Below are 11,975 nucleotides of genomic sequence, written 5' to 3' on the forward strand. Positions count from 1 at the left end.
GTCACCATCAGCTACTTGCTTTATAACATAATAGCACCACAGTGCTTCCTCCCTCAGTGAAGCATCGTTTCTCAATCTTGGCACTACTGGCATGTTGGATTGAATAATTCTTTGCTGAGGAGGAGGAGGGAATATTCTGAACATTTTAGGGTATTTAGCAGCAGATCTGGACTCTACTCACTAGATCCTAGTACCTAATCTCTCCAACTGGTGCCAATCAAAAATGTTTCTAGATATTGCCAAATGTACCCTGGGCAGCAAAATCAGCCTAGCCTAAAATCAGTAAGTTACTGTGATATTTCCTTTTAAGTCCCCAAAGAACAAAAGAATTAGAAGATTCAGGGAAAATTCATGCTATTAAAACTGTTGAGTATATACCTAATCTGTCTATGATATATATATTAGATATATACTATATATATAGGCTCCCTATTTATAATGCAATTAATCAAAAGGTAATTCGTTTTTATTATTAGACTTTTAAATTCACATATAAATAGATAAACAAGATTTTATTTTTGCAACAATTAAAATTAAAGACATTGATCATTTATTTATTTATTATTAAATTACTTCATCCTATGATAGATGCTATATTCTCACATTGTTGTCTCATTTGTCTACAGGTGAGAAAATTAATTTTCCATTTTCATTGTGGAATCAGAGGGAATGAGTTTAAATGACTTGCTAGAGAGCAAATGTCAATCCTTTTTTTAAAAATATATTATTTTTTTCTACATGACAGTCTTTATAGGTACCTGAAAAACAGGGATTATATTTTTATTTTAATTAAAAATGTCAATTACAAAGAAATAATTAGTTGATGAGGGTTAGATTCTTCCTCTTCAGTTAAAACTAGGAATTCAATTAAAGTTAATGAACAACTGCCATAAGAAAGTCACTGCATTCATGGATGATGTAAAAGACAAAGAATAGTAGCTTTTAAATGGGATGTATAGTTGGTTTTAATTGTAAGTAGCTATAACATAGAATGTGGTAGGTTTTAATACTACAGTAGTTAAAATTGTTACAAATTCCTGCCATATCTGTATGGATAACCAATTGATTTTGCAGCTTCTCCTAGAAAGTGGTGAAGTGTAATGTCTACTCTAAATCTGGGATTGGCCATGTGACTTGCTTTGTCCAAGATTCCTTGGAAAATACAGCATAAGTTGAAGCTTGAAAGTGCTTCTACATTGAAATTTGCATTTTCTTTGTATTCTGAAACCATCACCATGTAAATAGTTTAAAACTGTCTATTGGAAAAGGAGAGACATATAGGTAAGTCATTATTCTTGTCGAAGCTGGTGTCATGATAGATTCCCCAGCCCATGACCAACTACTGTACCTTATTCACTCTTAATCTCCAAATTATACCTCCTTCACATCACCTATCTTGAAACATTTTCTTTTTCTGTTTGTTTTTAAAACATTCATGAAGATGTTATTTTAGAATCATAATGAATTTTTAGAGCTTGAGTTAGGGTTCTCCAGAAAAACAGAATAGGAAATTATATATATATATATATATATATATATATATATATATATATATATATATCCCATGAGCTGCCACCTGCAAACTGGAGAATTGGAGGCAGAAGATGATGTTGTAGTTCCAGTTCAAACCTAAAGGTCTGAGAACCAGAGGGGCTAATGGTGTAAGTCCCAGTCTGAGTCCAGAGTTCCAAGAACCAGTAGCATTGCTATCTGAAGACAAGAGAAGATGGATGCCCCAATTCAAACAGAGAGAACAAATCTGCTCTTCCTCAGTCTTTATTGTCTCCTCAGGCCCTCAGTGGACTGGATGATGCCCCTCTACATTAGTGAAAGCTATCTTCTTTATTCAGTCTATTTGTTCAGATACTTATCTTTTCCAGAAACACACACACACACACACACACACACACACACACACACACACACACACACAATGTCTTACCAGCCGTCTGGGCATCCCTGAGCCCTATCAAGTTGATAGACAAAATTAACCATTGCACAGCTATAGAGACAGAATGCGATACAACCCAGTGATCAGATTAGGAAACAGAATCCCAGAGTTTATGTTTTAAACAAATTATATCACATATATGTGAGCATGTGTGTGTCCACCTACATTTGTTTGTGGTATTCACATATAGAGACAAGGCATATTTCTATAGGAAAGCAAATATAAGGGAAAGGCATGCGTATCTCATTCTTAATGCCTGAGAGAGTACACAGGTCAGCCATTATTATAGATCCTCCTTCTGTTCCAGATGTCATTGAGGTATTTTATATAAATTGTTTTATTGAAATCTCACAACCTCTTGTAAGGCACAGATTGGCATGGCTTCAGAGTTCATACTCAGAGTCCTGAGCTATCTACACTTCACTCTCATTTGTTAAAAACACTGAGACAGGGCATCTTTAACGTCATGACAAGTTATTTCCAAGACTGTATCTGTTACCCTGACAAGAAAGGGTGCAGAGGATAAGCCACAGATGAGCATTCAATACCGGCTAATTTTTACACAAAGGGAGACTAAATGATGTATGTAGTTTAGCACCCTCTGTAGCATATAATGTAAAATCTACACATTAATTTTTTTCTTCACAGCATGGAATCTGATTTCATGAAATAGTGCTAATACAGAAACATTTCATAAAGACCTCAATATTTTATACTCTGTATGTTCCATCTGTGGTTGAGAGCATTAATATGCTCATACACCAGCATCTATACTTGAGATTCGAGGTTTATTTAAACCAACAAATTATCATCTTTTACACAAAAGCGTAACATGAGTGATTTGTGAATTGCAAATTGATCTTCCCTTCTGGGAACAGTAACTAGTTTTAGAGCTTATGCTCTAACAGGGCCACATATAAGTATGTGAATTAAAAAACATGTCCTGGTCTTGATGACATAATTTATTCTTTGGACACAAGCTGTTTTATGTTCTATCCTCCCATAAGTGTTCTATTGCAGTAAACCAAGGAAAATGAATGACATGACACAAACTTCAGCTCTTATGGGGAGATTGGGAAGACTCAGGATGCTATGCAAAGCACACAGCAAGCAAAGATTTCAAAGGTCTGTAAATCACTCCAATGGTTGCTATTTTAATTTGTCTTATAAACATGTCACGCCACGTGTTGTAAGGATTTTTTCTTACACTTCAGAATTCTCAAGAGCATGTGTTCTGAATATCCAGCAGGTGTTCTGAAGGTTCCATAAAATAGCTACTAGTATTGCCCAGGCTGGGTGGTTCAGTTGGTCGGAGTATGGTCCCATACACCAAAAGGTTGTGGGTTAAATTCCGAGTCAGGGCACATACCTAGGTTGCAAGTTTGACTCCTAATTGGGGTATGGGAGCAACAAATAGATGTTTCTCCCTTCCTCTGTCTCTAAAAACAATAAACAGATCCTCATGTAACTTTAAAACATAAAAGCTACTGGTATGGAATATTTCAGGTTGCCAGCATAACTGGGACTTGCAGGAGGCAGCCAATCAATGATTGTCTCACCACTGATGTTTCCATCTTTCTCTCCCTCTCTGAAATCAATAAAAATATATTTAAAAAATACTAACTCTATTTTAACAAACAAGGTAACTATGATCCAGAGAAGTAAAATAATCTATCCAAGGCTATCCAGATTGTATAAGAAGCAGAATCAAAACCTGGGTTAATTTGGTTATATATCCCAGAATCTGATTTTGTCAGACTAGTGGAGTGCCCTAACTGCTCTCATCTTAAGCTGATAGAATGTGCCAGATCTTTGACACATCTTTTCATACCCATAGACTTTTTCAGGGATATTCAACAATGAGAATCATCTTGTACCTGAAATGTGGTTAGATTTTTTTCAGCTCTTTTGCCTGGAATTTTAAAAGTATATGTATTTCAGACATGGAAATAGATTGACAGTTGATAAATATGAGAATGCAAATTGGAAGCTAGAAACAAAATTATTGTATAAGTGAAAATGGGTAGGCTTGGCTGCAGCCACGAAGACAAAAAAGCTGCTCTGAGAGAAGATGTCTAGGTAAAGGGAAAATTGGGTGAGTAGCCGCAGAGAAAAATCTGGGATTCTGAGAAGGGCTGCCACATCTTCCTATGGAAAGTGAGCGATTTTTAATAAAACCTGACAGAGATTTGAGATTTCAACCTGAACCTTATTCTAGAAAGCTTCTCGGTAGGTTCTGAACCCCTAGAGAGAGCAAATATTAACTAAATTACTGAGCATCTTCCAGACAGATAACAAATCCTAAAACATGGAGAGCAAAAGATAACAAAGGATTTAGATGCCTTACATTTTAATAATATTCTTAATATCCAACTTCTATGATTTTTGTAGGTATTTTAAGAGACAGTAAATTTATTCAAACACTCAGTTGGGATAATAATAATAATAAAGGTAGAGTTTTTATACTGCCTGAGGTGAAATCATATTATAATTGTACATTCCTCTTACAAACTTTGATAGAACTACTTTTAAAGAATGAATTCTTGATGAACTCGTGCTGTATTATAGCAACTTATTATTTCAGCTCTTCTACATAGGATTTACTGGGTCACCTGTGATGAGGTGAAGGACATTTCATACCCTTGAAGTCATCTGTAGTCATGCACACAATTGCAAATGTAAGCAAATGTTCAGAATAAGTTATTTTAAAAATAAAATGTATTGTTTCTCTATAAAAACACAAATGTAATGGGCTCCTATATTCAAACCATGGGAAATACTTACATTGTCTCAAATCAATTTTATTCCAAGGTGGGGCCCAGGAAATAATCTCTATTAAAATGATCTGGCATATTGTTGATACTGTAGTTCTTCAAGCTTTATCCCAAATCTATTGAATCAGACTTACTTGAGTGGGAATCTGTTGTTGTTGTTGTTTTTCCAGAACTATAGGTGATACTTACTGATATTAAACAAGAATCATTCTAACAAGTTAGGATCTTGATGAACTGTCATCTACTATCTCTTCTAGTCAGTCATATTTTCCAAGGTGAAATGAAAGGAATATGAGTATCACTAGGCAAAAATAATTACTGTGCTATAATACTGTGGTTTATTACACCCTCTGATTCTTCTGACCTGGGTCAGGGCCAATTCAACACCAACAAGAATCCCTAATTTGGGGTGTGGTGATGAAGGAAACTTTATTCAGTTCAAAACAGCTTAATTGAGATGCAGCATAGCTTTAGAACAACTCTGGAGTCAGGAGGACTTGGGCCAGGCCTCTCTCCATCTAGACAGCTCTGCTTGGCTCCCTTCTTTGTCATTGCACTGGTTTGCTTCACTCTGTTTCAGCTCAGCCAGGGAAACACAGCTGCAGTCTCCTGTGGAAAGGGAAAGGACACTCCAAGCCAGAGGGGAGCTGGCTTATATGGACAGAGGTCCCCACTCCTTGTTCCTGATTGGTCCATCCTCATGCAGCTAATGACTCTGAATCCTCACAGATTTTTCTCTGCGTCGGGCAACTCAGATGGCAGCAATAGTGCAAAGTGCAAAGACAGGCAGTTCAGTGCCAAGGCAGGCAGTTCAGCTCAGAGGCAGGCAGTTCAGTGCAGGCTTCTCAGTGGAGTGCAGTTTGTGTGAGAACCTCTTTGCAGAAATGGCTGCTGTGCTCTGTTTTTGTTTTGTTGCGTTTTGTTTAATTTAAGTCTAGTTAGCCATCAGAAGCCCTTCTTTCTAGGTGGCTTTATTTTTGCAGCGTTTATACCTAAATAGAAGTGGTGATGTTAGTAGATAATAACATTATTAGATATCCCAGTAGGAGAGATCTTGGTCTTTCAGCATCTGCCCAGTCACTTCTGAGTCACTTCCCTGCTACTATCCAATGTACAACCCCTGAGAGCAACGCTTATCCTATATAATAAAAACCTAACATGCAAATTGTCTCCTCGATCTGGAGTTTCACTGCTTGCTATGACATGCGCTGACCACCAGGGGGTTGTGCAGAACATGGTGGGAGTTGGTGACACAGTGGAGGCACTGCCAGCCCTGATGGGCCTCGATAGGAGTGGGACCGCTGCGGGATGGTGGAGCAGGTGAGCAGGCAGCGTCGGGCCAAGGCAGTTGTGAGCAGGGCCCAATTGCCCTGCCCATCACCCCATAGATGGCGACTAGCAGCAGCGGCAGGGGGCAGGGCCGCCGCCTAGCTCCCAGGCACTGAGGGAGCCAGGTGGGGGGCCTGATGACTCAGACAAAAGATGGGATGTGGGGACCCAGGGGTTCAGGTGCTTCCCAGGGACCAGAGGTCGGCTGGGACCTCCTCTTCCACACCAGATGCTCACGCTTCATTCGCCGGCCAGGCCTAGGGACCACACCCATGCACAAATTTCATGCACTGGGCCTCTAGTTTATAATAATCTTGGCACATCAGACCCCAAGTAGAATCATGAATAAGACACACTAAAAGATTCAAGGACGTGGCAAATTTGCAAAAACTGGCTTTCTTATTCTTTCTTGGAATTGTAAAGAAGGAAAAGCAATTTACATAGGATTTCAGAAAGCTATATCATTCTTGAACTTGCACCTCTATACTACATCTGATTTTTGCATATCTGGGCCTTTTAAAGAGGGCATGATGATAAGTCATCCACATATGGTACACACATTTTTAAGTGTTTTTCACTAGCTTTAACTCTTTTTGACAGAAGGGAAGAGCAATCAACTGATTTTCATTATTCAGCAGTGGTATGATCTCCAAGGAGGGAGTCATTTAAAAGCTGAATGTGGTTTTGTTGTAATTTTCTGTGACAGAATCAGCTTATGATACACATGAAGGATCAGAGCAACCTAGGTAGTTCATAAGCACTAATGACGAAATTTAAACCTTTACCTTATAGTGACCTGCCTAAGTATTCCTTAATTTCTTCTAACATTTAGTGACTCAGTAAACACTGATAGAGAACCTCTTATATTTCATGCACTATAATGGGCAACATGAATATATATTTTACCTGTTTTTGTGAACCCATATTAACAAAGGGCTATGTAGACAAAAGATCTTTAATCCAGGTAACAACCATTTTTAGTCCCTCCAGGAGAGATTTTAATACCAGGATTTAACATTTTATGTAAAAAGCAATGAGGGGGCACTAAATTGATTGCTCATCCAATGACATCTCATTTTATATATTTTATACAACTCAATTATTATGGCTTCTTTTCATCTATGACCTGGACACATGATGTGATATTAGACACAAATGATGAAATATGGCTTTTGTGCAAATATAAATGATTCAAATGGCCAGTGATACATACTGTGCTATGGCTTATACGTATTACCAGAGCAAAAAGTCCTTTATCCTTTGATTATACTAAGGAATGAGTAAAAAGATGGGGAAATGATAGGTTGGAAAAGTCAGAGTTGAGCCGAATTCCATTTGTGTTGAAGCTCCGGAAGGCAGCTTGAGTTTCTAAATATATATTTTTAAAATTCCAATAGGCCTTATTCTATCCCTTTGCTGATCTTCCTGATTTCTGGTGGTTTGGCCTTTTCTTGCTTCTACTGAACACAAGTATTTGAATAATGGCAATGATAATTTGTATTGTGGGCTCTTTGTTGTCTTTCTTCTCCTCTACCCATTCAATCAGTGATATTCATTACTTCAACAGGATAGTGAATTGGAAAAACAACGGAGGGGTATTAGAACAGAAAAGCAGAGGATCTTTGATATCTGGTGATGATAAAGTAATTATGCTGACTTAGCAACACCTAGTTCCAGATGTCTTTTGTTGTTGAATTCACTTCTTGTCCAAACCACTATTATTTAGCTCCAATTTTAATTATTATCCTCACCAGAACCTTATGTGATTCATTTCTCACTGCTTCCCTTTTCCTATCCCAAGTTATATATCAGGAAATGTCCTATTTATCTCATGGAGCATACATTAGGCGTAATACTTAATTTATGAACCCATCCCAGGGATATTCACAGTTCAGTGGTATATGTGACTTCATATCAAAGGAAACAGGCTCTAACAGTATCATATCACACATTTAAAGAAAATACTAATCCAGCCAAGCATGGAGATAAAAAGTCTTGAGTTTTTATCACAACCATATCCAATTGCTTTACAGGAAAACTATAGCCTTACACAGTCTGCATTCTCTGTGTCCACTCAGTGCAGATGCCTTCAATGAAGTACATGTGAGCCTTATTCTATTGCAGTGTTTGTATAGTTTCTGGAAATCCTGACACCTCTAAGTAATGTGCATTTGATTTTTGTCTCTGAAAATGGTTATATTTTCCATATTTATCAAGTTTCCAAAGGCCAAGTTAAATAAGATATGGATCAAAAAGAAGACAGCGCATAGAGAACTAAGGTGGGAAATTCTACCATGAACTTTAGTTTGAATGACTTCCTTTCTGATTTTCATCACCAATGATTTAATTTCTCAGCTCTAGGGGAATGCAAGTGAGCAAACTAAAGCAAATTTATCACTTCTGAAAACTGCTGCAAGACCCCCAAGACAGAACGATTACCCCAAAATTGAATTTAAATAAAAGTAATTAGTTTTATCTTGTTTTTTAATTCATTTACCTCTGCACAGAAATCCTCCTGGAGTTTTGAAACTCATCAGTGATTATCCCTGGAGCTGATCCAATAATGTGAGAATAAATACACCATTAACCAATTATACATAATGACTCCAAGACATGCCAATAGTGGAGCAGTTCAGGTGATTTATAAAGCTCGCTTCCAACAGCCTATTCACAATTCACATCTGTTCTAAAAAAGTGTATTAGAAGTTAAGCAAGACCTTAGATCTGCTTCCATTCATCTCCTAAGGACATGAATAAAAGAAATTAAGCAATTCATTTAAACGTTTTTGCTTGTCACATATGAAAATCCTTAATGTAGGGAATGAAATATTTATTTGAAGTCAGTGGAGCATAATTCAGATTTTTATTTTTTTGGTTTTTGGTCAGTTGATCTAGTCCTATATGCTGACAGCAGCATAAAAAAAATACTGAATGAAAGGGCACATTTTGGATTTCCAGTTTATCAAAAATTGAGAAGTTATGTTTTATTTTCCTTTTTTTGAAATAATATTTTTTTCTGTTTATTTTCCAGCTTTATTGAGGTATAATTTAGAAATAAAAATTGTATATATTTAAGTTGAACATGATGTCTTGATACCCATTATGAAATGATTACCACAATCAAACTAACTCATCTATCACCTCATATAGTTATATTTTTGGTGTGTAGTGAAAACACTTGAGAGCTCCTCTGTTGGCACATTTCAAGTATGTAATACATAATTATTGACTGTGCTGTACATTAGGTGTCCAGAAGTTATATTCATCTTATAACTGAAAGTTTGTACCTTCTGACCAACATCTCTCCTTCCCCCATCCCTCAGACCTCGGTAAGCATCATCCTACTGAGATTATTGTAACATGCTCTTTAATAGAGGAATAAAACCATGTCCCATATGGATCATAACCAGATCTTCATTTGATGTAAACATATCCCTCTATAGAATAAGAGGGTAAAGAGAATAAAACAATGGGCTATTTCAGTTAAAAATGTTTAAGGGTTTCTAAAGACTAGGGAGAAGTTCCTCAACTTTATGGCATTCAATCAGTTACACATTATCAATTTCTCTCCAGGCAGTGTGTAAAGGAGAATTGAAGATTAGGTTCTAGAATTGTGAAGACCTCATTCAAATCTGAGGTTCACCAAATTCCATCACTGATGAGCTATTACATTTTGAGTAGGTTCTTGAAACTTTCTGAATCTTTAGTCTTTCATTTGTAAAATGGATATGTTCAAAATGATAGCTAACTCATAGGGTTTTTGAGAGCTTGAGAAAATATATACTGATAGCCCTAACAAATGTCAAACACATGGTTAACTTTCAATATGTGAATCATTATTATCATAAAATGAGGAAGTATTTGCAATTTTTATTTTACCTTTTGTGCTCTACAGATTAGTGAGAAATGGAAGTGTGTATTCTTTTGCACTTACCAATAAAAACTGAGCTAACATTTTCCCTCAATAAGCACTAATGGAAATACAGTGAATCCTTGATCAACATGGGTTTGAACTAAGCAGATCCATTTCTACATGTATTTTTTTTTTCTTCATTTCACCCCCACAGTTCAATTCCACTTTGTTCAAGGGCCAATTCTGTAGTTGGGAATCCATGTACTAGTATTTATACATGGACTGACTGTATTTATAAAGGGATTTTCGGTAGGCTGTGCCCCCAACATACGCATTGTTCAAGAGGCAACTGTAAATATGAATCATTTCATAAACAACAACGAAAGCATAAACAAATGAATGTATAAGAAAAAGAAAGTTACTGGCATATAAAGTGTCTAATATGAGCTAAGTTCTACAATGGATTATTTGTGTGATTCTTTTTGAATTTTTAAAAACAGGAAAAGATTTTCTCCATGTTATATAGAGTATTTATAAAATTATCTGAAGCCACATAATAGGTACTACATACTCTGTACTCAGATGTTACACCCTCATATTTTTACTGCATTAGGCTGTGCTTCATTTAGTTGGCACGAGAGAAGTGGAAAAAAGTTGGGTTAGCCATACTTGCTAACACCTTATATTTATAGAAGTCTATCAAATCTGAACCATAAAATATAAAATTATTAAAATGATTTATTGCATGACAAAATGGAGTCACATATTTTTAATCCACATACCTTTTTTAATGGCACAATTCATGATCCATGCAATGTGCTTTTATTAACACTGCAGGGAATGCTGGGATGACAAATAGACTCACACTATAAAGCTAAAGAGTTGATAAAACAAGTGACATGTGAGTTAATTAGAGATGAAATTTGCACTCCATCAAGATTTATGAGATAGTACCAACTGTTTAAAATGTTTTGTTTACATGAGATTTATATGTCTTTAAATATACTAGGATTAAAGAAAATGTGATCAGTTTGGTAGTTCTGTTTTGAAAAGCTCATCTTATTTGTGGAGGTTTATGCTAACAAAATTAATATATTTCTAATTACAAAATTCTAAAAATATATTTTTTAAAAGACCTTGAATCACATAGACATATATTGATTGAGCTATGACAATCAGAAAGCCAGACTGTAGTGGCCTAAAACAATAGTAATTATTTTGTATATATAGCTAATCTGGGAGTAGATTTTCTGGCATTTGTTAGGCATTCTGTTATAATGTACCCCGCGAATCACAGAAGGACCCCTCAAGAAGTCGAATTAAAGAGTCACATTTATTGCAATCCGGGACTATGAGGGGCCATTCCCCAAATCTCATAGTGATAAGATGGCTGCAAAACCAGATTTATATAGGCAAGAATCACAAAGGTATTGATTACATCCCAGGGTTTGGAATGAGGAACCTGGTTCGCAAAAAAGCAGTTTACAGAAGCAGAATTAAGCATGTTAATTATAGTTTGGGGTCTCCTGATCACTGAGTTGACAGAAACACATTATTTGGGATGCTGGGTTGACAGGAACACATTATCTAGAGCCCTCAGGTCTTGAGACCACTGAGTTGCCAGGAGCACATTATCTAGAGCCAACGAGGCAATTTAGAGTAATTGTGCTGTCCTGGTCTTGGGACCACTGAGTTGACAGGGAAACATTATCTGGAACCCTCAGGCCTTGGGATAATTGTGCTGTCCTGGTTCCCAGGTACCGAGGAATTTGCTTTCTAAAACCAGTAAGATCATAATCAATGGGATATTCACATTACAATCAATAAGGCATTCAATCGAATGGGATGATTTATATAATTCAGAAAATCAAAATAATTTTTCTATTATTAAGCCAAACAGCAGGGTTAGAGTTAAACTACAGTTTTTACCTGAGATGATTGTTACCATACTTCAATTCAACATGCCATTAGATATGTAGGCTATTTCTATCTTCCTACTTGTCCATCCTAAGACTGTTGGTCTTTCTCCACTTGCCTGTCTCCTTGTGGTGCTAAGAGCATGTGGCAG

The sequence above is a fragment of the Myotis myotis genome, unplaced genomic scaffold, assembly GCF_014108235.1.
Source record: "Myotis myotis isolate mMyoMyo1 unplaced genomic scaffold, mMyoMyo1.p scaffold_m19_p_1, whole genome shotgun sequence".
Taxonomy (NCBI): Eukaryota; Metazoa; Chordata; class Mammalia; order Chiroptera; family Vespertilionidae; genus Myotis; species Myotis myotis.